General features: G+C 40.2%; 1 long non-coding RNA gene and 2 other non-coding genes across 3 annotated transcripts; all 3 read left to right on the top strand.

Annotated features, from left to right (window-relative positions):
• The first annotated feature begins 22,507 nt into the window (after positions 1-22,507).
• On the top strand, positions 22,508-22,590 carry trnas-cga (transfer RNA serine (anticodon CGA)). Its single transcript has one exon. It is a non-coding gene; the product is annotated as a tRNA-Ser (tRNA).
• Positions 22,591-22,784: 194 nt separating this feature from the next.
• On the top strand, positions 22,785-22,866 carry trnas-cga (transfer RNA serine (anticodon CGA)). The gene has a single exon. It is a non-coding gene; the product is annotated as a tRNA-Ser (tRNA).
• A 1,483-nt stretch (positions 22,867-24,349) lies between these two features.
• LOC135730065 (uncharacterized) lies at positions 24,350-26,445 on the top strand. The gene is made up of 4 exons (XR_010525859.1): positions 24,350-24,709; positions 24,841-24,909; positions 25,005-25,116; positions 25,921-26,445. It is a non-coding gene; the product is annotated as an uncharacterized lncRNA (long non-coding RNA).
• Positions 26,446-26,488: the final 43 nt, after the last annotated feature.

Here is a 26,488-nt window from a genome sequence, read left to right on the forward strand (position 1 = left end):
GTGTCTTCTTTTGTTTCTATATAGCAATATACAAAGAAATATTATTACAATAATTATAAAAATAAAAAATGCTATTTTTATAAGTGTTTACAGTGATTGTTTTATGTAAATCAGTGTTTAAATTCAATGTTTCTTATCAATAAAGTTGACAGAAGTAGTAGTTTGTACAGTAGCTAAATTGAGTATTTGTAGTATATAGCTTCAAAGTGACCTCCCAGTGATGATGTTATTGAAGTTAAGTTGACTCATACTTGACCGAATGATTCATGTTCAACATGAAGCTTTTAAAACTGCTACCTTAGCGTTCAGAAACATAACCTCTCCCAGAGCACAAAATATCAATATATGTGGAGAGTTACCTTACAAAACATTTCAGAATAAATTATCCTTTGTTGTTTTTATCTGGTAAGCCAAGGCCTTAATAAAACAGATTTTCAAATAAAAGGATAAAATAAATAATAAACAAAAGTGAATTTTTTTTTAAAATCACACAGAAACCATATTGTAAGGCACGTTAACCTCACCCACATGAAAAAAGATCTGCCAAAAGAGAAGAAAACTGCAAAAGTTTATACAGGACATTTACATCATCAACAACAGCAGATTTTCTACTTTTTAATATTCTCAGACTGTTTGTTTTCCTTGGCTCAGAGTCTTAAAATTGGTTCAAATGGATGCCTGGAGGCAGACCAAACAAACTTTTAAAGTGTTTAATCTTGTTAGTTAAAATACCGATTGTCATAGGCAAAAACTTTGTTTATATAAAGAGATGGCATTTTTAAATGCAAACCTGACAGAGCATAATTAATATGCTATGAATTCATAAATTATTAATTGAATTTACATGAATAATATGAGTTATGCCTTGTCACTTGTTATATTTTTTAATCTATATTTTTACATATGTACATTTTTGTGTACATAGCAGTGATGTCTCTTGCATTTTGTGTATCGAAGCATTTCAGTTCCTGTACACATATGACATGTCTTTTAGTTTATTTTCACCCAATTATATATTTTATTTTTATATATTATTTTTATTTATACTGTTCAATATCTTCATTTAGTCTTCTATATGAAATATGTCACCTTATTAAGTCAATATTCATTAACAGAATATAATATAAAGCAATACTGGTTTCCCTTACTGGTAAAAGGTTTAGCAAAATGCAAATGCCTGAGGAGACACAATGCCTGGTCATCAGGGGGTAGAGAAAACAACCATCCTCCCAGCTGTTTGTGCACACTGGATCTCTGGCCACCTGCAATTCACTAATCACAGACGAACAACACAACACAACACAAAAAACCTCTCTGTCTCTGACTGCATGGCTCAGAAGACCAGCATGTTTTGTATGGTTATTTCCCTTAATAAATTTCATTGAAAATTCATGAGAAGAATAGCAATAATGGATGCTCATACTCCACATGCTTGAAGCAATGTTTTGACTAGACTGCGTTCCCAATGGGTGGATGTTGATGAAATAAGAGGTTAATCAAAAGTGGAAATCTATGATGTTGCAATAACGTTAGCTAAACAGGCTGCATGCCCTCTGCTGCTGGATATGATTCACAGTCTTTCGGCTACGTGAGCCAATTTGCAAGCGTCTCCTGTCTTCTGATTGATGCAGCTCATTTTCATCTTCAACGTGTTTGAGCCTGTTTAAGAAGTCTTTCACACAGAGCTCAGTCTATCAGAGGTTAATGAAAAAGTCGATACAGGACTACATCATAAACAAATGTAGAGCCACTCTAGTAGAAAGACAGTTGAAAAATAAACCAGCTACAGTTTCAAATGCTCCTCTAGTAGTCACTGGGGTGGTACCCTTTCAAAAAGTACACCTAAAGAGTTCATATTAGTTTCTCAAAGATACATATTGGTACCAAGTTTAGGTTATGCAGAAATGTAGGCTGATTCCAATGAGCCTGTGCAGCAAAAAAAAAAAACCACATACTTACAATATGGGGGATCTTGCACTAATAAGCAATCATTGAGATGACTGGAAATGCTTAAAGCTTTTTTGCATTATAGACCCCAAACACAAGAAGGTTTAGCACCACAACGCTGTTTCATAGGAAAATCCTGGGAACCGTCTAAAGCCCAGGCTGTTGACTGGAGTCATTTATGATGCTAATGCTAATCTAATTTTAACCGTTAACATTTGCTGGTAATTGCTACAGTTGAACTTTATAAACATAAACATGCTTCTGTTCACTCAAGTCATTTTGATGTTTTACAAGAGCAGATCAAACAAAGCTTCACATGAAATATAGACAGTGGCACTATCAGGTTAATTACTGTCGGCCATAAAACATGACAGCCGTACTGTATAAATATCCAGCTGAGAGGGCGGAAAACCCTCGGGGAGTTTAAAGTGAGGCGCTCTCACAAGCACTGCAGTCAATCAAGCAAAACCTATTGTATATCTATGAATAATGCTGCTGTTGATAAATTAAAATGTTGTGATTTCTAGCTATTAAGGTGGGCATGTGCATTTGTGACTATTAAGGAAAAGAATTAGGATGAGAAGAAAATAGATAAGACAGCAAATTATTGTAATTTAGGAGAGATCTGCTCTGCGATCTTTCGTATTTTTATTGACTTTTTCAGGGACATCACTACTAATAGCATTTATCAATGTCATGAGTGTTATTATGGAATTACGGAGAATCTTTATCACATCACCGTTGCCCGCTGGATGTTTGGAATTATGTCAGTTGGGATCATATTACATGATAACACATTCTGAGGGAATGAAATATCAAAAGCCCTTTTTCAGACCTTGAGTAGTGGGCTTGCGTCACAGGGGACATATATTACATGCCGGGCTTGTGCAGTAATGAACTTTGACCTGATGATGTTTCCACCTGCAATAGTACAAAGCAGCCTAAGGCTTTTTCCTGGCCATTTTCAAAATGAAACACTCCCGAATACTACACGGTGTACTGAAAAGCAAGAGCGATTCAGAATGGCACATCTGTGTCACACAATCTCATCACTTTGCATGTGAGTGGCATCAAGTAATAATTTTGGAAATAAATACTTTTATATTGCATTTTTAATCCAATTTGAAAGTTCAATCAAATAGTAAGTCAAACAACAAACGTCACAGCTGTAATTATTTTGGTTTATTTGTCACACACATATTGTACATTGTTTGCTCTATTACTGCACATTTTGGCAAAGGTTACTGGTCAGAGTTTGATTAATACTGTTTGTCAATCAAATCTAGAAACGTACTATACGGTAGTACAGATCTTCCATGGGTGTTGATTATTTTTCTTTATAAAACGATAGATAAAATCCATGTTCAGTAAAAATAATTTGATGCAGAAATAAACTAGCTAATAGACCAACTGTATAGTATTGTATATACAAGTGTTTAATATCGGTATCGGCCAGAAGTTGTCTGTTTAAATCGGTATCGGCCCAAAAAATCCTTTCGGTGCATCCCTAGTAGAAACCAATACATAAAAGTACATCCTAACCCAAACCTCAAATCTAACCCCAACCCCAAGCGACAATGATTTAAAAATATTAAAAAACAATGAGAAAACAATACATAAAATGACACCCAAAAGAAAGTCGTGCAACATACACGAAAAACTATTTATAGAAATTTGTGCGAGTGACACAACAAAGACATGTGCTCAAGGCACGAATAAAGCTGAATTTCGTGCCATGGACACAAATAAATTAAACAATTTTTTGTGACTATAACACGACTTTCCGTGAGATCATGTTGGATTTATATTAAACAAAAATGTAATATATAAAAATGTATTTTAATAACATATATGACATTATATTTACAAATGATTAAACCAAATAATGTGTTTGCATTCATCAAAAATGAGCAAAAAAAAATATTTCAAATGAATATTTAATATTCCTTACCTTGCTTGTGAGGTAAATAGCTGGGTAATAAGTGGGATAATCTTTTTATTAGGAAAATTAAACTGATATTGAAAATGCAAGACTTCAGCTAAGTTCCAAAGGTCATGATTTTTTTCATGAATAAAAATGTTTTAAAGCATAGGTTTTTGCTTCCCAAATCTAATCATGTAGCTATTAGTAACAAACCGTTTGAAGTAGTCTGTCAGCTTTTTCCTCTTTGCCTCAGACATATCTTAGTGTGCTGGAATAAACACTCATGACTAAATGTAGTCTGTGTAATGACAGCTCCGGTCTTTTCTAATTACTTTCACTTTTCTACTTTATATACATGCTTAAGATTCAGAATTACAGGAAGAAAGCAGCACAAGGGCTTTTAGAGGAATAGTGCTGTCTACAGATTTTATCATTAGGCCTACTGAACGTGAGCAATGGTAGACCCCAGTAGTGTGGTGCATGGACAAGTGGATAGGCTTTAATTTACACCCCCATTTTTTTTAAAGAGGCCTTTTGAACACCCTTATAAACAGTGACACGTAATCTTGCATAATTAGTTCACTCCTACTATTGTCACTTAACTTCCACTGCTTATCTTCTCAGTGTACGGATCATAATGAAATTATTAATATTTCACATTTTAATTTGTTTAATTTGTGTGATCTTTTAAAAAGTGGGTATCGACCATATACAGTACCGCATATAGCCTGCACTACAGCCAGGGGCGCTGTAAAGAGGGGGGGGGGTAAACAATGACGATTCTCGGGGCCCACGAGTAAGAGGGGGCCCAAAGAAGCCCCCAAAATTGTGGTGCTAAAAATATTTAATAGTAAAAATTATTAACTTTAAATTATTCTATTTGCTGTGTCCTGGTATCAAAAAAATTTCTTTGTTTAGGAAACACAAACGTTAGTGGGCCCCTTTCCCCCCTCTCAATTATCATAAAATGGTTCAGTCCGCCCAAATTGTATAATCCAGGCAACACAGTTTGACTTCACTTATAGCGCCGGCAGAATATCAACTTAACTGATGAGGAAGTGAAAATGCCTCAAAAGCCAAAAACGGAAAGAGAAAAAATTAAGAGAAGTGAAAGAGGCAAAGGGTCGACAGTATGTTACCCAATTTTTCACAAGAAAAGGTGGGTTTGTAAGTAGGCCTAATTGTTAGTGGACCGCCCGCCCATGACAATGAACGTAGCCTATGGCACTTTTCTGTGCTTATGCGCACGCTTTGTACATGAGGCCCCAGTTCTCTATGGTAGCATTTTTCGACAAGTAAGCCCGTTTCGATAGAGCAGGGTGCAGCGGATGCATGGCTTTGCCTCACAGGCAGCCGTTGTCGACATCTTTGTACGAGGCTCCAGCGGTCCGCCAACTTTCAGCACCCTGCTGCGGTCCACGCTGTTGCACCTGTCTTGCAAGCAGTCTGACTTCATGAACTCTGATCAAAATCCTCTGCCAGCTACTGTACAAACTACTATCAGCTGTTTGTGATGTTTCAGTGCATTTCTTGAAGATGATGTGGAGTTGTAATACTTTCACATTATCTGATTCAGACCGACTCGGCAAAACTCAATTTAAACAGCGCAAAATGACTGCCTGTGGACATTTTAGATAGAAATGATTATATTTCTGTTTTTATTCACACAATAAATATTTAAACTAGTTTTAATGAAAATGCATGTAGTTTTAGGAAAAGTCAGGGAGCAGCAAGGCTTTATGGTCTATTTAGACAAAGTTATTGACACCTTGGTCGTTCTAGTGTTAAAGATAATTACCATAAGTTTAAATGTTGCTGGTAGCCGTTCTAGTGTTAAAAGTGCATGATAATGGAACTCAATTTTCTCCCCATGTTAGGTCAAGAAAACGCTGGAAAAAATAGCAATACACAGTTTTAGTTAAACGTTCAAAACTGCAAAAAATGACTTTCTTACTTAGTATTTTTGTTTTCAGTAGAAATATCTAAAAATAAGTATAGTTTTAAGACAAATTATTATACAATTTAAGTAAAATTGTCCTTAAAACAAGCTAAATTATCTGCCAATGGGGTGAGAAAAAAATTGTGAAACAAGATTTCTTTTTTCTTAAACACTTAATTCAAGTAAAAATTTCCACCCCATTGGTAGTCAAATTACCATAAAAGCACATTATTTTATGTAAAATAATATGAAAAAATTCTCAGCTGTGTTTGGGGCCCTGTCAAGATTCTTTTCATGGGGCCCAAAATCCTTAGCAGCGCCCCTAACTACAGCGTTGGTAAACCTCACCAATGCCATGTGTGGGCCCCTTTCATTCTCTCTACAGAGAGGGTGAGCCATTATTTTCACTCCAAGAGGGCCAAAAACACACACTGATAATATGTTTGATATTTTGAAGTGGTAATAACCTTCAGCATGCATAAATGCATCAAAAACCTTTTTCAGATCAATATGTTACATTTTTAGGCTTGTGTAAAAAGAAATTATTTTCACAAATGAAATCTAGCTTCACATTTACCAAAAGAGGACATCAATATGGCAAGAAAAGACTTTTTCTGCACTGACGCAAGATAATTCTCTTCTGGAAAGAGCAGGAATTAAACTATAATTTAAAGACATGGAGATGGAAAAGCTTTTGCCATCTTTTATTTTGAAGTCAATCTGTTTATGTTCAACCAAAGTTTACTATTGTTCAGAGACAGCAAACTTGCTGATTTAAAAAAAAACTGTTTTCAGAACAGTCAATTTCCAAAAACAATTTGAACGTTTGTTTAGAGATTGGACAAACTTTTAATACTACTTCTGTTTACAGAGTTTATGCAGAGAGTTTTTGTTATTTAAACACAGACTATTTAATACTGAATATAATAACGTGTCAAGTCCAATAACTGCGAATCTAAAAACACAGAGTCAAACCAATTTAGAAACAAATGCTAATGATTCGGCTACTAGAAGCATATTTGGTTTCACATGTAAAATGAATTAACATTATTAAAGGAATATAACTTTAGTGCAATAAACTGAATAGAAACTTTTCCAGTAAAGTATCTAATAAAAGCTCAAGTTCTTTTAAATGTACTGCTTTAAAGTTTCAGGTCTTAGAGACGCCACTAAAAATTCATTTGACCTAAATCCCAGTAGGCAATTATTGTTGAAGCTTTAACCTTTTGTGGTGTCTCATGAACTTTTCAGAAAAGTGACTGTTATCTGGAATAGTAACTATTATTATTACACCTCAGGCATGCATTACATACATTTAAGCATTTAGCAGACACTTTCATTCAAAGAGACGGTATGATTTATATAGTTGATCAATTCATGTACAGTATACTCTAGGAATCAAACTTACACTCTACAAAATATTGGATTGGTTTAACCCTGTTTGGGTATATATTGCTGGGTTGTTTCATCTCAAATGCTGGGTTGTTTAATTCCATTGCTGGTAACAACAACCCAGCATAGCTTTACTTATAACACAACCAATATTATATGTTTATATGTCCAATATTTACCCAACCATTGGTTGAATCAACCTAATATTTTAATAGAGTGCATGACTCTTCCCCTCTGTTTAGCTCCAGGCACACAAAAAAATCCCAGAAGTTGTGAGCACAAGGCTGAAACGTTGATGTTCATTAGCAGTTCCCATAGGATTAGAAAGTCAAGCTGCATCAACATCGTGATACTTCAATGGCAAGTATAAATGTTAAGTAAACATACTCGGTGATTAATTTGTCATTTCGGATTCAACAAAACTTCGCTGAACTTCTTTGGTCTAGACTGTACATCAATGTCAATACTGTATATTGTAGGGCAGGAATAGTGGCCCGTGGGCCAAATGCGGCCCTCCGATCATCTTTATCTGGCCCTGCTTTAAAATCAGGCTTGGTTACTTTAAAGGCGCCTTTCCACTGTACATGACAAATGACACCAAAAAATAATATGGAAGCATAGTCGGAAAGGGGCTGCTTGGGGTGCCAACCATCTGCGAGTGCGTTATTTTTGGATCCAGTTTAAGCTTTGGATGCATTAAAACATATATAAACTTGTACAACTGCACCACATGTGAAGTATTTCAGTGTGTTTCAGTCAAAACACTGTGCGAGGTGAAAAGATTTAAAAAAAAATAGTTTTCAGTAATCAAAGTGCAAAATACTGAATACAAATGTGTGCATTTATTTATTTATTTGTTTTTTGAAAATGCATATTTTTTTAATGTAGGCAGTTTCATCGGGCACACGTGCGATGACGCGATAAGCATCTGGTCCGAACTTTACTTTCGGTTTCTGTTTGTTTAATGGTCTGACTAGTTGCTGAACAAATACCTTGTCAAAAATAACAAATGTTTTGGGTTCCTATGTAATCTACATGTTGTTTATTTTGCTTGTTATATAAATAAACTACTTTAAAAGGACTTTGTTGTTATTTATTCTTTGCAGAGTTTACCGGAAGTTACGTGATGACCACGAGCCGCGTGTTTCTGTTGTTACTGCTCAACCGGTCTATAAGATACCAAAAAAGTAACAAAAAACAACATAATTATAACATATGTATCTGGCCCTCAAAGAAGATTAGTTGAAGACCCCTGCTTTAGGGGGTGACCACTTCTGTCTAAACTGCGTCTTGCTTATGCTTCTTCAACACTTCTGCCTCCTCTGGCATTATGGTGCTCATTTAAAATATACAACAAAAAGAAAAGCCAGAGTTAAACATTTTAGCAGGCTTGCAGGGGGTTAAGATCTGATTGAACCCTATGAGACTGAAGAAAACTATCTCAAAGAGTTCTCTAAGAGATTACTTTAGCACTTCCATTAACTCCACTGACAGTGTTTTGTACAGATGATAAATGTTGTCTACAAGATGTGGAGCTTGGAGCAGTTTTTTTTGTTTGTTTGTTTGTTTTTGGATTTTTGGAAACGCTTAGGTCTGCAATGCAACAGAATTAGTAAATTATTTTGGACGGAGATCATTGCTGTAGGACTAACAATATGAAAAAGTCCAGAAGATGGTTGCTTATACTTTAGATGATTCCATTCACCAATGCTTTGAGCAATGTTGAGATAATAATTCAATGTAGAAGCATCTGAGTTTCCTGTAAGCGTATTTGCAATATACCTTACAAAAGTCCTTTATACAACCGCACATTTTGTACAGAACTTTAAGTTTGCAAACTATATTTTAGAAGAAAATAGGTTTTCTGTTTCCTAGGTTTACTGTTAGTAAGGGATTAACGGTTCGGTTTATGAATAAAATAAGGTTTGTGGTTCTGTAACCATGACCAACATGCTGTAAACTGCAAATCTTAAAGAACTAAATTATAGTTCTGGAACAAAATAAAGACAGAAATGATAGTAAATAATGACTTTCTGGGTGAACTTGTCCTTTAACTTTTATAAAATTACAATCTTCACCTATACCCACCATGATTGTAATAAGGTGAAAGAAAAACAATGGCTTATATTTTTAGATATGACTGACGGTTACAGTAATAACAGAAGGTGAAGGGAAATAAAATGTGGTCATGTCTCTTGGGAACCGCGGGACTTGTTTTTGATAAATGCTTTTGCCATGACATTTCGAGCTTTTGCAAATGTTGACAGTTTTTATTATTCATGTCTCTCATAAATGTAAGAAATTAGATATGTAAAATCCTCAAAAAACTGCTTTGGAGGGCAGCAACATAAATCCTTCTGCTGTGAAGTCAGTAATCAAATCAGTTCTTTCCCCAGATATTACATTTGTAATGCAAATGTGATTGATGTTGCTTATTCCTGAGCAGAATGGAAGGAGACAGGGCAAGAACACATGGCAGGAATATATGCATTAAAAATACAGATTTCTCAGCATGCAAAAGCACCTTTATGACTTTATAACCCCTGAACAAAGCTTATGTGCACAATATGTTTTAGAGAGATCAAAAAAGAAAAGTACATTGTGTGAAAAATACTGCATTTTTTATACACAAAACATAAACATATGTTATATTGTGTACTATAAACACAATCATAATTTTAAAAACACAGGAAAAACAGGACCTTTAATGTTCTGACTAGTGGCTAAACCAAACGCTGGATCCATAGCTTGTCGAAAATAGCAAATCCTTTGGTTTCCTAAAGACGAGGTGAGACGTACAGTAAAGAAAGGTTTGGCAGCCCATCTGTAGTAAAGATTGTATACATTATAAAGTATACTTTCTAACACAGTAACGTTATTTGTTACAACCGAGGTATGCAGCAAAGCATTTGTGAAGCCACAACACACACAACCTTGAGGCGGATGGGCTACAACAGCAGAAGACCCCACCGGGTACCTCATCTCCACTACAAATAGGAAATAGAGGTTACAATTTGCACAAGCTCCCCAAAATTGGACAGTTGAAGATTGGAAAAATGTTGCCTGGTCTGACGAGTCTCGATTTCTGTTGAGACATTCAGATGGGAGAGTCAGAATTTGGCGTAAACAGAATGAGAACATGGATCCATAGTGCCTTGTTACCACTGTGCAGGCTGCTGGTGGTGGTGTAATGGTGTGAGGGATGCTTTCTTGGCACACTTTAGGCCCCTTAGTGCTAATTGGGCTTTTTAAATGCCACGGCCTACCTGAGCATAGTTTCTGACCATGTCCATCCCTTTATGACCACCATGTACCCATCCTCTGATGGCTACTTCCAGCAGGATAATGCACCATGCCACAAAGCTCGAATCATTTCAAATTGGTTTCTGGTGAGAAAAGTGGCGTCTGCGCCTAATGTCCAAATTGTATGCCCGTGCGTAACTCCAAGATAAAGTAGTAGAATGGTAGAAAGGAGACCGCACTCAGAGACTGAATCAAGTACAAAAACTGTATTAAAGTACCGAATAATGTAAATAGGCCATAACAAACACAATTGTTTCAGGATTAGCCCATCATCAATGTCACAAAATTGGTTTCTTGAACATGACAATGAGTTCACTGTATTAAAATGGCCCCCACAGTCACCAGATCTCAACCCAATAGAGCATCTTTGGGATGTGGTGGAACGGGAGCTTCGTGCCCTGGATGTGCATCCCACAAATCTCCATCAACTGCAAGATGCTATCGTATCAATATGGCTTTCAGCACCTTGTTGAATAAATGCCACGTAGAATTAAGGCAGTTCTGAAGGAGAAAGCGGGTCCAATACAGTATTAGTATGGTGTTCCTAATAATCCTTTAGGTGAGTGTATTGTAACGTTTACCTTAGAACTGTAAATATGATACACACAAAAGCAGTCGTAATTTTTTTTACAAAATATAAAATTGTGTATTTAAAAAGAGGGTACAGTATATAACTTTAGTACAGTAATAATTGAGTGATGATTTGGAAAAAATAAAGCTAAATTTGTCTTGGCTCTTCAAATGTATTTCAAAACCTGATGTTGTCCTTGAGTCAAATATTTTTGCCCCTGGTCCCAGTTACTGCCAGATCATTAATTACATGTAAAGTTTGCAATTTCAGCGCTCAACACTACCATTAGATCAAAGTCAATTTAAGTTCAATTTAAAATTGGTTCAGTAAAAAGCACACAAAATACTTTTTCCCTTTTAAAACTTTAATAGACAATAAAAAATTTAACTTTTTTGCAGTGGCGTGTTTACCCACCACGCAAACCACGCAATTGCATGGGGCCTCGCGGCTTGGGGGGCCCCCTACTGGCCACAAGGTGTGCGAAAGTATGTTACGTTTATTCAGACCCAAATCTTAGGCACGGATAAAGCACGCGCGCACGCAGTATGCACGCAGAATAATATTTGCGCTCATCCTCGCGAGGGCACATATAGGCTACTTCATGAGCGAACTCTACGGGAAAGCGCACCTCTGCTCAGCACGCACAAATGCAGCCACACAAGTGCTGGAATGAGTGCTCGCTCGACTCTCTCTGTGCTCTCGTAACTGCACAACATTCACTCGATGGTCAAGTTTACTTTAAAGACTTTGGGCTTCACACTTGTGATTGGTGGTTTGGTTTGATGACACGCATCTTTTGTTCCACACTCGTACAGGTATAAACATGATAAAGACGTCACGCAGGGGTTTAAATCACGTCGAAAATAGACAAATCATATTACATCATTGTCATTAAAATATCATCTTTTGTGTATTTCTAGTCTATATGCTTGTTGTATCTCATAGTAAGTTTGTTTTTGCAATATGAACATTAGAGTTATGTGATTCCCATCCATAAACTCAAGCAATAACCAACTTACAATGTTGTTTGCTGGTGTTTGTTTGTTCAGTTTGTTTGATCAGTATGAATCTTAATCTAATGCTTTCTCTTTTTCCTCATTTTTTACAGTTTTTTTTTGTAAGATGTCAGACACTGAAGTTGCAGTATTAATTACATTGTTTTAAATACATCCTATAATACATTTGCAAGCAAAAGATATATCTGAGAGGGGCGTGAAAATTTTTTTTAAACCAAGAATTTTTTTCATACCAAACTAACAATTTAGTGTTATTTTAAGCAGTGTTAAACAAAATAAACCAGGTTTATATATTATATCTCACTTAATTCTATATACTGAATATTATTGTTGTGCAATTCAAATTAAAAACCTGGGGCAATGCTGGGGCATGGGGGGCCCCGGTTCTTGGACTTTGCTAAGGGCCACCAAAATGGTAAACACGCCACTGCTTTTTTGTTTAATTGCTTTGTTGAATTTAATGTATTTCAGATTTGAGTGTAACATGATCACATGATTATCACATGATTTGTTTTTTGTATGTATATTGCATGTAAAATTGAATAATCTTGTTCAGGGGGGTGCCCATAAGGGTTTCCTCCAGGGTGTCAAAATGGCTAGAAACAGCTCTGTATCTGTCCATAATAGATCCATCCATCCAAAGGGCTGCACAATTAAGAAAAAAAGCATAATTGTTTATCTTATGACCACTTTTTCATGATATTTGTTATGTGATTAAGCTAACCCCAAGTATATTATAACACTGCTCTCAGTGTTTGACCTTGTTTCCTGTAAGAGTCTCTGAGAACCCACAAAGATAAACTGACCCAATTTAAAAACTTCAAACTGTTAGATTTCCAGATATCTTTCTTGTTGAATGGTAAGCGCCTTAAACTCCAATGCTCTCCTATACCTCTCATAGCCAGGACAGCGTGTTGACCAAGGTATTATCTGGTTAGTGCAGGCCCACAATGCTTAGCCAGGTGAAACGGATACACAGACTGTACAAACATGCTTTATCCGGTTAATTTTACTCGCTGCACATACGTGCTCATGCATGACACAGAACGCAAATAATTCTCAGCGGTCAATTTAGGAATCACACACACAAACAGACAAGTTCATACTGTGTGCATGCATGAGAGTACTAGAATAGCTCAACATGACATTTTTATGGCGTTTCCCTGATTTAACAAGAAAGACACATAGGAGACATGAAACTGGTCAGGACAGCTTTACGAGGGTCACAGGCAGGGCTGGAGTGGGACTCAGCTTTGGAGTTTCATGCCTTAGAACGGACCACTTTGGTTCACAGCTGACTATATTAAAATAATATAATTAAATCCCCACCTCACCTTGACTTTCACTCTGTACCATGAGCGACCGTGGAATCGGAATGAACTTGAAAAAAGGCGCTGACGCATAGACTGAAAGAAGGGGCCGACCTAAAGCCCTCACATTCAACATTCATGTTGTGCTGAGAGTAATGATGTGGCATGCGAGAAGGCGGGAACCTAAAGAGAAAGGTCAAAGCAATGTAAAAATGAACACAATGAATGGCGACTGTAAAAAATACTGGCTCAGCCCCCGCAGCCAAAAAAACAGACCGGCCCTAAGGGAATTCTCCCGGTGCTCCCGAGTAGCCAGTCCAGGCCTGGTCACAGGAGTGTTAAACTGAGAGGACCATTGCAGACATCATGTAAATAATACCTCAGGGGTCTATGAGTGCCTAACTAAACAAACCCAGCATGAAGGGTCACTATTCACCCATAATCCTCTTTAACAGTTGACAGCAGGGGACGACTAGGAACCCAAATTTCAGAAAGGGGAAAAAGTACACAACTTATTTTAAAAAAAGCGTAATATATTCACTGATTATAGTAAAGGTTATAGCAAGTGGTCAATATTATATAATTGAGTTTCCTGGGTTTATTCGGTTTTATACCACACTGCTCCTTGCTTAACCAGACTGGAAGTTTGACATTAAGTATCAAAAGGCTGAGAATCATGGTGCTCTATGTCACTTTCAGTGTCAATTATGTAACATCTTTGTTGTTTTATTTGGACTAAAATAGACATGAGATGAAAACACCAACGACATTAGGAAACACCATGTGACGTGAACGTTTATAGGGTTTAAACAGCTTATTATGGCAACAGGGTACAGCTGGTGGCCTCTGTGTGTCCATTTACATTAATTTACTCTGATATCTCAAGATTAAAGGGAGGATTGAGGTTTTGAAGTCTTGCAATGTGACATCGGTGACAAAACAAGACCCATGTGCTGACACAAGAGCTCACGGTGTATGCGAGGCAGACCAGTAGTCATGATATTTAGTGTGGTTTGTAGGAGTAAAAAGTTGTTTTAAATATAGCCTAAAGGAATAAATATCAATATGATTTTTTTAGATATTCCATAATGCCAACCTAGATGCATATGAATTTATTTTCCTGAAAGGGGTGGTGGCACCCTTTCAAAAAGTACACTTTTTTTAATCTAAAGGTTGCATGGTTGTAACTTAAAGGGGCATGGTACCTCAAAGGTACACATTGTACCTTAAAGTGCACCGTCCCAATGACAACTTTTGTTCAGACAGTGTTCAACTGAATACAAACAAATACATTTATATTAAAATGCTGTCATGTTATCTTCTTATATGGGGGTCAACAGAACAAAGTCCCAAAAAGCACATACATAGATCATTAAAGTAATTCAAATGACTAATTCAGATGATGGGTTTTGTCACAAGACATGCAAGAACCAGTGAGATGTGATGCTGTCATATTTTAATGTACATATTTGACTTTTAAAGGTCCAATGTGTTACTTTTAGAAGGATCTCTTGAAAGAAATGCAATGTAACTATAGTGTCTGTGTTGTATAAAGACATAATAAACTCTATTGTTTTTATTACCTTAGAATGAGGTAACCTACCTTAAAACCCATTTTTATCTCTACCACTGGTCTCCTTACATGGAAGTCGCTGTCATTTTTCTATGGGGAGAGCAGGGGCGAAAGTAATGTTTTTAAGAAAAAAAAGAAACGTAATTTTATAAGCTTTGTGTGTATAAAACACATTTATTACAGTAATGCATACTTAGTGCAAATCTATGATGGTTGGTACATAATGGAAAAATTACTATCTAATTAAGCGATTTACTTACATATCAAAAGTTTTCTTGTCAAAATTAGATCTAGCAATTTGTCATTAAGGATTTTTAGAAACTTTGAACAAAAATTAACTGCTGCATGTTTGGGACACACAAACATCAAGAATCAGAGTATGAATCTCATCGATGGTGACAATTAAACAAAACAAAAAATGCTGCAATGCATGCTGGGTTTCCACAAATTACAAATCTCATTCAGGACTCCCAGTAGGCACTGTGGCATGGATAAATAATGAAATTTTAACAATTTTCTTTGTCACCATTGTTGAGATTCATACACTCATTCTTGATGTTTGTGTGTCCCAAACATGCAGCAGTACATTTTTGTCCAAAGTTTTAAAAAATTCTTAATGACAAAAAGCTGTGAAAGCATTGGACCTCATATACATTATTGAAAGAAAATAAACTTTTGATGAGTGAGTAAATCAGTTATGTAACAACCACCACAGAATTGCACTATTAACTTTACATTACCATCATAAATATGTTTTATAGACACCAGGGATATTAATGTAACCATGGGAAAAACTAGCAAACAAGATATTAAGTGTCAAGAGTCAAACTAAAACAAACACTGATCACCATAATGGTGACTTAAAATGAAACAAAACATCAACATGTAAGCCTAATGTGATGGTTATTTTATTTTGATTTTGATAGCATGCCATGTCTCACTTCACCATTCACTTCCTGTTTGTCAGTATAAAGCCGGTTCAATCACATCATCACATTGCTACGTATTGTTAGTGTAACACTGCATACCAAGAGTTCTGGATCTTGTCTTGTTTTCTTGTTTCATGGTTCTTGTTTATGTTCTTGGTTTTGACCCCCATTACTGTATCTTGGATTTATGCTTTTGGATTACCCTTTGGATGTGTTTTCCTACCCTTTTGGGATTTATAAACAAACTTCTGCACATGGATTCTTCTCTCGGTCTCACTCGCTTTGTGTAAGCAGCCCCATTGTTATACCTAATAAGTGAATTGCGTTTTCTACAGAAATATTTTTACAGAACATTGAGAAATAATGTTTTATATCAGTTTTAAAATATTAAAATGCAATGTTCCCTTTCAATACGGTTCACTTCGCATTGCGTCAGTTTGCTGACGCTATGGGGGAAACTCCTGTTTACTCCGTGATTGAAGCCTATTGGTTAACGTCTGTAGAAAATACAGACCAATGACGTTTGAGCCCGCGCGGGGCGTGGCACACGTCCCTATATAAGCCGGTGAAATACGTCAAGAGCTCATTACTTTTCTCCTTCAGCGCGAACCTTCTCGCTGCTCCGAAGAAGAAGCCCTTACTCGCCGTCGATCCAAGCACTGCAGCGGACTACAACACACCAGCGTGTTCCCCTGTCGCTTTCCGGTGAGCCTAAAAGAGTTATCTAAAAGAGCAGAAGCGCGTTGAGATAATGTCACTTCGGCATTGCGGCTCCTGCCGAGCCCCTTTGCCTGTGGAGGATTTCCACAAGGAGTGCGTCATCTGTCTGGGTCCTGCCCACGCCGAGGCCGTACTCACCGAGGCGGGCTGCGCCCACTGCGAGCTCCTTCCCATCGCGGTGCTGCGCTCCCGCCTTGAGATCTTTAAACAGAAGGCTTCCCGTGCTCTCCCGCCTAAACAGCAGCGGAGCCGTGAAGCTGGAAGACGCTCTGAGACCGAGTCCACGCCGGCTCATCCCCCGCGTGCTCTGTCTCCCCGCCGTCATCCTGTCACCTTCGCCCATGAGGACCTACGCCCCCTGCCGAGTGCTAGCGGCATGGTTTCCTTTGGGTCCGGTGACAACTTGGAAATGATGTCATCCTCTGAGGAGTTAGAGGATTGGGCGGCTTCGGATGACGACGCCCACACGGCCGCCGCTGAAGAACCAACCGAGTCGCGTCCTCACGACTCTGAGCTCATCCGCATCTTGACGCAAGCTACGGCGGAGCTCAACATCAAGTGGTCACCGCCGTCAGAGCCTCAACTCAGCCGGTTGGACGAGTGGTTTCTGCAGCCCGGGCGCCGTCAATCATCCCGCCAACGGCAGGCGCCGTTTTTTCCTGAGGTTCACCAAGAGCTCACCAAATCTTGGCGTGCTCCCCACTCCACCCGAGCTCAGAGCGCCGTCTCCCACGTCCTCTCCGTAGTGGACGGCGCCGACGAACACGGCTACTCCAAAATGCCGCCGCTCGAGGAAACTGTCGCCGCCCATCTCTGCCCGTCTTCAGCCGGCGGATGGAGAGCGAAGATGAACCATCCATCTAAGCCCTGTCGCCTGACATCAACCCTGGCGTCGAAATCTTACGCCGCCGACGGCCACGCTGCATCCGCTCTCCATACGATGGCGGTGCTGCAGGTATACCAGGCAAAACTCCTCCGTGACATGGATGAGGCAGGTCCGGACCCGTCGACCTTTAAAGACCTGCGCAGCGCGACTGATCTGGCCCTTCGCGCCACTAAAGTCGCCACTCAGGCTGTAGGAAGAGCCATGGCCAGCCTGGTTGTTCTGGAGAGACATCTGTGGCTGAACTTGACGGAGATCAAGGACACGGATCGGGTTGCCCTTCTTGACTTGCCCGTGTCACCGTCAGGGCTCTTCGGCTCTGCTGTGGAGGGGTTCACCCAGCGCTTCACTGAGGCACAGAAATCGTCGCAGGCTATGCGGCATTTTCTACCAAAACGACCTGCCTCAGCGTCTGAGACCGGCCGCCCAAAACCGCCGCCAGCTCAACGCCCTAAGCCAGCACCAGCTCAGCCCCAGCAGAGAGCTGAACCGGAGGTCAAGCGCCAGCGTCCTGCACGACCGGCTGGCCCGCCTCGACGCCGCGGTCCCCGTCCTCGGATCACGCTGGACCAGACGCCGGCGCCGCCTCCCTGAAGAGAGTCTGAGGAGGAAAAGAGGCTCTGGTCCCGCTTCGGCCGGCCCGCCCTCGAAAGTTCTGCGTGTTTCAGTCCCCTCGGGCGCTGGACACACCCTCGCTGTAACAGCGAAACACAAATTTTTACCTTTTCACAAAAAGAGCAAATTTCCTCCTCTGTACACACACACACACACACGGCTTAACGTCCATAAGCATATCGACGCTCGCTGTCAAACTTCACGTTTGGCAATCCACCCCCGGTATGCCGGGCTGGATTCTAAACGTAATCCAACACGGTTATTCACTTCAATTCGCTCGGAGACCACCCCGGTTTCGCGGCGTTCTCTACACCACTGTCCCAGACGATCGTATGCAGATCCTCAGGGAAGAGGTGCGTTCTTTATTACTAAAAGACGCGATAGAGACGGTCCCGGCGGATCAAAGCGAATCAGGCTTTTACAGTCTTTATTTTCTCGTTCCAAAGAAAGACGGCGGCCTCAGACCGATATTGGATCTACGCGTTTTGAATCGCGCTCTTGCCAAACGGCCGTTCAAAATGCTTACAGCCAGACGAATCATGGCGTTAATTCGACCGGGCGATTGGTTCATATCAGTGGATCTGAAAGACGCTTACTTTCACATTCCGATAGCGCCACGTCACAGGCCGTTCCTAAGATTCGCGTTCGACGGGACAGCATACCAGTACAAAGTTCTGCCCTTCGGATTATCTCTGGCACCACGCACATTTACCAAATGTGCGGATGCGGCTCTCGCCCCTCTCGGACAGAGCGGCATCCGCATATTGAATTACCTCGACGATTGGCTTATTCTAGCACAGTCAGAGAGGGAAATTACTGCGCACAAGACCGTTGTACTCCAGCATTTGGAGAATTTAGGGTTCAAAATCAACCTCCAGAAGAGTTTGCTCACCCCCACGCAGCGAATCGCGTTCTTAGGCACGACGCTTGACTCATTAAAGATGCGGGCATGGCTTACACAGGAACGCGCGCTCATGGTCAGACGCGAGGCGGCATCGTTCAAAGCGGGTTCACATCTCCCTCTCAAACGATTCCAAAAAATGCTGGGTCTGATGGCAGCAGCATCCCCACTAATACCGTTGGGAATGCTGTTCATGAGACCACTTCAGTTTTGGTTGAAAGCGAAAGTTTCGCCCCGTGCTTGGTTGTCGGGCCGCTTATCGATATGGACATCCCCTCACCTTTTCCTCTCGGGCACGGAGCTCGGCTCCGTGAGCAGGAGGAAAGTGGTGACTACGGATGCGTCTGCGACGGGTTGGGGCGAACTCGCCTTCGGTGCGTGGAACAACCAGTTGTCTCAGCTACATATCAACCACCTCGAGATGTGGGCGGTTATCTTAGCGCTACGACACTTTCGACCGAAACTCCAACATCAACACGTTCTAGTGCGGTCGGACAGTATGACGGTGGTTTCGTTCATAAACCACCAAGGAGGGCTGAGATCTCGCTCCCTATCCAGGCTGGTGAAACGGCTTTTATTATGGGCTCACGCGAACGTACGTTCGTTAAAAGCGACTCACGTACCGGGTGTAGCCAATACGGGTGCAGACATTCTCTCGCGCAACGGTCCGCCGCCGGGAGAATGGAGACTGCATCCTCAGACGGTCGAGAGAATATGGACCGTCTTCGGCCGGGCGGAGATCGATCTGTTTGCATCCGACGAGAACGCGCATTGCCCGATCTTCTTCTCGAGACATCACGATGCCCTGTCGCAAACATGGCCGGCGTGTCTTCTATATGCTTTTCCTCCGGTGGCTCTGTTACCACAGGTCCTTCAGAGGATAAGAGAGACGAAATGCGCGATAATTCTGGTCGCCCCGTTTTGGCACAATCAACCGTGGCTCCCCGACCTATGGCAGCTGAAAACATCAGCACCATGGCCAGTACCGCTGAGGAAAGACCTCCTATCTCAGGCGAGAGGGACGATATGGCATCCACAGCCGGAGCTATGGAATCTACACGTTTGGTCTCTGAACGACAATCATCACGCCTTTCAGGACGAGTGTTAAATACTCTAACTGAAGCTAGGGCCCCATCTACCAGGCGCCTTTACGCTCAAAAGTGGTCTATTTTTTCTGACTGGTGCACGACGAAAGACTTAAACCCAAACACCTGTGAAGTGGAGCATATTCTCTCCTTTCTGCAGGAAATGCTGGACAGCGGTCGCGCGCCCTCGACGCTTAAAGTGTATGTGGCGGCGATAACGGCGAATCACGATTCATCGCCTGTCGCACCGTGGGAAAACATGATCTCATCATTAAATTCCTCAGAGGCGCTCGCAGACTACACCCACCGCGACCTAACACGGTCCCGTCTTGGGATCTGTTCACGGTCCTGAAAGCGCTGCGCGGTCCCCCTTTCGAGCCCCTCGAGCAGGCTGACCTGCGCGCTCTCTCGTTTAAAACCGCTCTCCTCCTGGCGTTGGCATCGGTTAAACGAGTGGGCGATTTACACGCGTTTTCAATTGACCCGTCGTGTCTGGAATTCGGTCCTAACAATAGCAAAGTGATCCTTAGACCGAGAGCGGGATACATTCCTAAAGTTTTGACCACGCCATTTAGAGTTCAGGTGGTTTCACTTCTCGCCCTTCCGACGGCGGACGGCGAACAAACCCCGAACACGCTCTGCCCCGTCAGAGCGTTAAGAATATACACGGACCGTTCTGCCTCATACCGCAAGTCAGATCAGCTGTTCGTAAGCTTCGCACAACATTCCTTAGGTATGCCGCTCACTAAACAGAGGCTATCTAAATGGATCGTCGAAGCCATTGCTTTGGCTTACGCCTCCCTGAATGAACATTGTCCAGTTGGTTTAAAAGCTCACTCCACGAGGGGTATGGCTTCATCTTGGGCTTGGTCTACGGGGATTTCTATCGTTGACATTTGTAACGCAGCCGGCTGGTCCTCGCCGTCTACGTTTGTCAGATTTTATAGCCTGGATGTCCCTGCCTTACAAGCACAGGTCTTATCGGCTTAATGATTCACGCGACTGCGTTTCTGTATGCCTTCACGGTGCGTTGCTAGCTCACCGTCATGGCTACCTATTAATAAATCATGCACAGCTCGCGGCGCGCTCAGGGAACCCGCCGTCTCGTGCTCTATTGTATATGCATCATGGTGCGTTTAGAAACTTCACTGTATGCGTATTACTGTCTCATATATGGTGCTTACACTTGCGCTCGCTAGAGCTATGTATATGCTGGGTTAGGGCCACATGCAGTGTCTCTCCGGTAAGGGCACCTCAGTCCGTTGTGTATGCACGGCGGGATGGGATTACGTTCCCCCATAGCGTCAGCAAACTGACGCAATGCGAAGTGAACCGTATTGAAAGGGAACGCTTAGGTTACTCACGTAACCCCGGTTCCCTGAAATAACGGGAACGAAGCATTGCGTCGCTGGCCGTGCTACAAACGTCTACGCAGCGAGTGTTATTCGGCTGCGCGTTTCAGTCGAATAATAATGAGCTCTTGACGTATTTCACCGGCTTATATAGGGACGTGTGCCACGCCCCGCGCGGGCTCAAACGTCATTGGTCTGTATTTTCTACAGACGTTAACCAATAGGCTTCAATCACGGAGTAAACAGGAGTTTCCCCCATAGCGTCAGCAAACTGACGCAATGCTTCGTTCCCGTTATTTCAGGGAACCGGGGTTACGTGAGTAACCTAAGCGTTTCTCTATCATTTACATAACAAGCAAAAAAGTAAATAAAAACATGACGTTTTCATGACGTTCGAAAATAATAGAATGTTACTTAAGGGATAATGTAGAGGCAGCCGGTAGTTATTGCAAAATAAGCCCCGACAGTGTGATCAGGACCTGACGTGAATCTTATAAGACAGCGTCCTGTCTTATAAGATTGTTACATGGTGAACTTTGTGGCTTAGACCAGTGTTTCTCAACCCTGGTCCTCAAAGACCCCCTTCCAGGATGTTTTAGATGTCTCCTAATTTAAAACACCTGAACTAACTCATCAGCCTCCTTCCAGAATGTCTCCCTAACACGCTAATAATTCATCAGGTGCGTTAATTAAGGAGACATCTAAAACATTCTGGAAGGGGGTCGTTGAGGAATCCAATGGGGTTTCCCCACGCAGGTTAGAATCCTGTCTTATAAGATTGTTACATGGTGAACTTTGCGGCTTACACCCACACCTGCTCACAGCGTCCCGTCTTATAAGATTGTTACATGGTGAACTTTGTGGCTTAGACCATAGACTTCATCTCTGTGATGATCACAGTCATGAAGTCTATATGATCCTTGTTGCTATTGATGAATCTTATTTGCATGACTGGTGCTCCACAATGCTGAGATGAAGATCATTTTATAATCACAGCAGTGAGACAAACCATCTTCCATGATCTCCTGAAGAAATGGTTAATTGTCAGCTGTGATGGCCGAGAGGTTAAGGTGTTGGACTCGAAATCCGATGGGGTTTACCCACGCAGGTTCGAATCCTGTCTTATAAGATTGTTACATGGTGAACTTTGTGGCTTAGACCATAGACTTTATCTCCGTGATGAAGTCTATATGATCTTTGTTGCTATTGATGAATCTTATTTGCATGACTGGTGCTTCACAATGCTGAGATGAAGATCATTTTATAATCACAGCAGTGAGACAAACCATCTTCCATCATCTCCTGAAGCAAAGGTCTCTTGGCAGCTGTGATGGCCGAGAGGTTAAGGTGTTGGACTCGAAATCCAATGGGGTTTCCCCGCGCAGGTTCGAATCCTGTTCACAGCGTCCTCTCTTATAATATTATAAGACAAACCATCTTCGATGATCTCCTGAAGAAAAGGTGTCTTGTCAGCTGTGATGGCCGAGAGGTTAAAGGCTCGTACAGACTACATGACTTTAAAACGTTGGTCCGAACTGTGCGGTTCACACCAGGGTTATTATCGTAAACGAAAACTATCACGAAAACTGAAACTATTAGTGAAAAAACATTTTCGTTAACTGAAATAAAATAAAAACGAAGGTTTCTAAAAAAAACTAAAACTAAACTATAACTATAATGTGGACCTGTAAAACTAACTAAAACTAACTAAAATTTAGGAAAACAAAACTTGCGTTTTCGTTTTTTAAATGTTATTGGATCAGCAGTTGAACACGGAGTCACCCATATTACCGGATCATAAGCAAATGAGCAGACGTTGCTGAATCATTAATGACCAATAGGTGGCAGTCTATTAGAACTCCTGACCTGCACAGCAGCGTTACGTGATGTGTATGACGCTGTCAGGGCACTGGATCCCTGCCCCCGAGCCAACAGTTCGGTTCAGAAAACATCATCTTGTTGCTAACGGCTAGTTTATTAAGACAATTTGTTTCTGCTGGCAAACCATTACAATAACTGAAGAAGGCTTAATTATCTCTACACTGAAGCATTAAAACGTTAAATATGGCTGAAAACGCTAACACCAACCACTTGCTTGGCAGTGTTAGCTGACGCTTTTTGGTTGCTATGATACAGAATGTCTGCTTAACTAATCTGAAACTATTATATGCCTTTGCGGATAATCAACAAATAATATTATATATATTTAGTCAACAAATAAGCATTTTATGTTAGTACAGCGATCTCTTCTGGTACAGAAATGGACACTCATAGGCAGAACATTAAACTTTGCATTGATTTTCAGTTGTTGTGCACAGACATAAGTTTGTACAAGTAAGATGTGCTGAAATAAATTTACTGTGCTGAAATAAACATATGCTGGGTTGTTTCAATGCAATGCTGGGTTGTTTTAACTCATGTTTGTGTTAACAACCCAGCATATGATTATTTATAACCAAACATGTGTATTTATACATGTATATTATATTTACCCAAATAACACAACAGAATTTAGAGTGTTGGTTGGTGTGGTATTTGTCCCGGCCTTTGATTGATAGTACTAAATAAACAAAACTTTTTTTAAATCCTCTTATTCTCATCGTATTTTCAACATTTCCAGATTTGGCAAGGTGTATGTACACAACCATGATATTATGCTAAAGACTAAAACTATACTAAAACTAAATAAAAACTAAAAGTAATGATTTTTGAAAAATAGAAACGAAATCAAAACTATTTATGCACCACTAAAAATAACTAAAACTAAACTGAAATAAAATAACACATTACAAAACGAAATAAAAATAAAAACTATTATTTTTTTTAAAACTATAATAACCCTGGTTCACACTACATGACTTGCTCTCTGTGAAATCAGGAGTGCTCACGTTGTTGATCAGTTCACACCACACGACATAACGTGACTGCCCCACAACAGGAGGTAACGCACTACACGAGTTGAGAACAACTCTATCACCCGGCGATTCTATCTTGTCCACAAACCACGTTTTGTCACGAAAAATCACGCGATAAAACAAACCGGAAATGACGCGAAACAACACGCGCACCAGTAAACCCACAGAAGAAGAATCAAGACGACGCGCAAAACTTTTGTTTGTATAGACTTCAGACAGAAATTAGTGCTGCAAACCGTTTGCGCGATGCAAAGCCGCAAAAGAAAAAAATGAAGAGATGTGTATGTGGAGAGGTGGACACCACACGCGGACAGCAGGGATTTAAGAGTTGGAGGTGAGTACAGCTTGTTTATATAGGAAATATAGCTGCATGCTTATGTTTGGCTATGATCACATTTAAAATATCAACGTGTTGTCTACTGTGTTTAAAAGCTGTGTTTCTTGATTTAATAATCGTTCAAATAGAATAGGACAGGCTTCGCAAAGCATGACTTGGAGAGGGTTTGTCTTTGACCCTGCGATTCTATGCAACAGGTTTGTGTGATTTCATTTCAAACGAATATGAACTGAATGTTGTCATTACGTTTTTTCTGTCTGGGTATGTTTTTGAACTTTTTGGTGTCATGCAGGTGACACGTTCAAGTCCCTCAGGTTCAAGTCCAGGATGGGGGACCAGCACCATCCCACAAATAGTTTTGGATAGCTGTTCTGTACCAGGTTATAAAGGACGATTTCTTGAAGGTAGGGTTATTACAATCTATCTATCTATCTATCTATCTATCTATCTATCTATCTATCTATTACTTCTTCATTTAAAAAAAGAACACCCATAACATTGTGGACATCTTTGATAAAAGTATTTTAGTAAAAACTGTTATTAGAAACAGGGATATAGTTCCGAAAAGCACAAGTAATATTTATTTTTATGTCTATACATACCTGTATACATTAATTTCATAATTTTATCTGAGCTTACACTATGTGTATATTAAAGTATTTTGTGTATAAACATGAATTATGTTAACACAGCAATAAATATAAAATTACTTCCAAACCTTATATTGTAATATTTGTTATTCTACATGTTGTTTAGTCCCTAGTTTATCTATATACTTATTTATATGGATTAAGTAAGAAGGGGTCTCATTTATAAAGCATGCGTATGCACAAAACAGTTCTGGAAACATGCGTACGCCAGTTACCACACAAATGTTGTGATCTTTAAAAAAAAAAAAAAACTTAATGGGAGAATAGGCTTGCATGGTGGGATCAGAAGATAATTAATGTACGCACACTTGCAGAAAGGGAACATTGCTTTGTCTGTATTTTTTGGCGTATGCCATTTTTTGGCTTTTGTGCATACATAGACTTTTAGTAAGGATCCTACTCACAGTTTTATAAATGAGACCCAAGGTGTTTGACTAACAAAAGCATGGCTATCCAAGTTTGTTCTACATATAACTATGCAAATAAATCCATTGGAAACTGTAGTCTTGAATATATAATAATTTAATCACTGACATTTGGTGTGTCCTATTGTTTTAGACACCATCAACGGAAGGAGAGTGGCATAGCCGTGGACTTCGAAAGGAAGTGGCAGTTTCCACATTGCTTTGGGGTACTTACTACCACTCCAGCTGTAGCAGACTGCTGACCAAAACATGGTTGATGGGCAATGGAAGAATCGTGGGATGGGTGCTTTTCAACCGATGAACGCCACCTCACATCGCAATTGTATGGCAACAGCAAAAGTGCAACGCACTCTGATGCGGGACTACTTTGTCTCACCAGCGGGTAGTGTTTATTGGCAAGTTCAACACATTTTAAAAGGAACTGATGTAGAGTTATCCCTGCAAACAGCAGATTAAAGCCAGTTATTGTCAGTTTAGGACATTAGTTTTCTTGTGTGTTCTAAAGTCCTGTATTTGTAAAGAACACAATGTGGTTCACTTTTTCATTGTTTTAAGTATTCTGTTTATTGTTGTGTTATTATTCAATTAATTTTAATTGCATACAAATCAAAAGGTGCAGGAATGTAACAAATAAAGGCAATCTGCATGTTGCAATTAAGTGCCTTGTACTAACTTTATTTCTTGATCCACACTCATTATTC

This window comes from Paramisgurnus dabryanus, chromosome 11, assembly GCF_030506205.2.
Source record: "Paramisgurnus dabryanus chromosome 11, PD_genome_1.1, whole genome shotgun sequence".
NCBI classification, from domain to species: Eukaryota; Metazoa; Chordata; class Actinopteri; order Cypriniformes; family Cobitidae; genus Paramisgurnus; species Paramisgurnus dabryanus.